The sequence below is a fragment of the Crocuta crocuta genome, unplaced genomic scaffold, assembly GCF_008692635.1.
Source record: "Crocuta crocuta isolate KB4526 unplaced genomic scaffold, BGI_CrCroc_1.0 scaffold312, whole genome shotgun sequence".
Taxonomy (NCBI): domain Eukaryota; kingdom Metazoa; phylum Chordata; class Mammalia; order Carnivora; family Hyaenidae; genus Crocuta; species Crocuta crocuta.
In genome coordinates this window covers 1,154,508-1,157,289 of record NW_027527378.1, presented here as the reverse complement: position 1 = coordinate 1,157,289, position 2,782 = coordinate 1,154,508, and the positions used below count along the sequence as shown (strand labels likewise).

General features: G+C 44.8%; 1 protein-coding gene across 6 annotated transcripts in view; it reads left to right on the top strand.

Annotated features, from left to right (window-relative positions):
• SH3KBP1 (SH3 domain containing kinase binding protein 1) overlaps positions 1 to 2,782 on the top strand; it is a 281,170-nt gene that overhangs the window by 180,164 nt on the left and 98,224 nt on the right. The gene's annotated exons all lie outside the window — the stretch shown is intronic.

Below are 2,782 nucleotides of genomic sequence, written 5' to 3'. Positions count from 1 at the left end.
GATTTTTCCCTTTAAAGTTTTTTTTTTTTTTTTTTAATGTTTATTTTGAAGTGAGGAGGAGCAGAGAGAAAGGGAGAGAGAGAATCCTAAGCAGGTTCCACACCAGCGTGGAGCCCAATACAGGGCTCCATCTCAGGGCTATGAGATCATGACCTGAGCTGAAATCAAGAGTTGGACACTTAACCAACTGAGCCACCCAGGTGCCCCTAGGCATCGCCCTTTGAAAGTTGGGGTTCTGTTCACTTTTAGCCCACTGGACCAAAGATGTTTTCAGAGGTGTAGAGGAAGCTGAAAGCCTGGTGGGAAAGCAGTAATTCATTACCCCTTGTCTTTGTTCTTGTATTTAGAGGAAGGGCAGAGGACAGAGGTTCTCAAGTGCGGTGTTTAGAAAGGCATAGGGCATTTGGGGTGGATGCATTGATGGAGGAGCGCTGCAGGCTATTAGTGGGCAGGAGCAAAGGTCACCTAGTGTCCTTTAGTGTGAGACAGTCTCCTACAATGAAGAGATGTCCCACCCAACATGCCCGTAGAGGGAAACACTGTGAAGGAGCGGCAGGACTTGATTCTCCCTGGAGGTTAGTACAGTCATGCAGATCTGCCCACTTGACCTTCATGGTTGTCTGAGGCTAGGTATGGTCTTCCAGGGCTAAGTGTGGTCCTTTGTTGTTGGTGCAAAACCATCTTTCCATCCGCTCATCCATTTCTCTCATCCATCCTTTCAGGGCTTCTTTGGTGAAGACTCTCATGGGCATCTAAGCTCCCCATTCTTTCCCCTCAGTGACATCGTTACACTGTTGGCTCTCCTAAACTCCCATTCCTCCCTGTACTGACTGATTTAGTAGGAATGACAAATTGTTATGCCAGCTGAGAACAGAGAAGGTAGAAGGCAACAAACCCTTCTGGAAGGAGAGAGAAGAGGAAAACGAGTGGGAAAAAAAATGGTTTCTGATGTATACAGGTAGGAGAATAGGCACCTGAGTGGTTAATCCAAGAAAGGTATTTGGCTAGTGCTAATGGAATTCCTCCTCCATCTAGGTCAGTGCTTCTGAATCTTGAGTGTGCATCAGCGTCCCCTGGAGGGTGTGTTCAGACAGAGACTGCCAGGCACCAACCCAGAGTTTCTGATTGAGAAAGCCTAGGGTGGGGCCCGGGAATTTGCTTTACTCACAAGTTTCCAGTGATACCAGTGCCACTCGCCTGGGAACCATACTTCACTAGGTCCTAGAGGAGAGAGCAACACCTGAACACCTCCCATCTCTGGGACGCCTGGGAGACCAGGCTGAGAGGGGAGCTACTTGCCTTACTCTTGCCCTTCAGTCATGGCCCAAGAAGAAGGAAGGAGGAGTTAAGCCCAGCGTCCCTGGAAGGTGAGTGCATCGTCAGCCTCACCATCACCCCTGATGCTCGGATCCATCCAGAGGCCCGCGTGCCGTATTTCCTGAAATAGTGAGAAAGAAGATAGGAGGGAGCTCTGCTTTCCCATGTCTTTCTGTAGAGAAGTAAGTGTATTTAACTGGTGGCTCTTCTTGATGCCTGTTCGCTTGCACTGTCCTGTAACCTAGGGCATCCAGGGCCATGGGCAGCACTTCCTTTGTTACTAAATAAGGGCGAGTTGTCCGAGCAGGCAACCTGTGAAGGTCTCCCTAAAGGAAGGCACCTGGTTTAAAGCCCAAACCATTGGAAGCTTCATTTTTTTCCCAGAAAGTAACCCAAGTCAGGATTGAGCATAGTGTTTCCTTCTGCATCTTCCTGATTTCCTTGCTCCACTGTCAGTGAAAAGTGATATATTAGTGGTTTTTCTTTTCTTCTTCCTAATGAATTAATGATGGTTATACTTCAGTCTGGTCCAAAAGGGAAAAAACAGAGATTGACGGGCACGCTGTTGGAAGTGTGAACAGGAATGCGAATGGCACTTTGAAAAGTGTCTACTTGTACTGTCAATTCCTGATTTTTCACGATAATTCTAAGAACAGTTTTTCATCAAATTTGACCTTATAGCCGAATAACAACACACTTGATTCCTCCTTGATGTTTCCTTGGAGTCACAAAATATTATTAGTTTGAGTACTTAGCAGCAGCAGAGGGGCGGCATAATATTTTGGATTTCATTTTTTACCCAATTTAGAAAGCCCTGTGGCACTAAATAAAAATGTCACCGTGTAAAATGTAAAAGCTTTCTGTCACAAATGTTTTTAAAAATTCATGAAGGGAAGAGGATTTGATTTATCTTATCCTCTTTCCATGATTTATTCATATTTAATGTTAGTTTCAACATTTGAAGCATCGAGAACTTTTTCAAATTAAAAACTGTGGTGAATCAGTCTTATTTGAAGGAACATTCCACTATGCCAGTTCATTCCTGTTCATGTGTTCAAGGTGCAGATACATTTGGCTTTCCCAGTGGCTGGAATTCTCACTAGGGAAAGCCTTCATTGTTGGGGAGGTTGATTTGCCCAGCTACTTGATTTTGACAGCCGTTTCCCTGGTATCGATAGACCGTTTCCTCGGGCGTTAATCATGATCACACAAATGCGGTGGCAAAGGAGAAGAGTGGGAAGGGACCTCGCCTTTGGAACGAGCATTTTGTTTGCTGTCTGGTTTTTCGTTTTGGTACTTTGAGCCTCTGAGTCACCTGTGTTTTCAGAAACATCTTTAGTCAGACACAGTATCAGTTTTTTCTCTGGATGGTTTATAAATAACGAATGATAATAGAATTAGCTTTGAACGAAGGGAAGAAAATGAACTCCAAACAGGCTCATCATTTTTTTTTTTTTTTTTACGG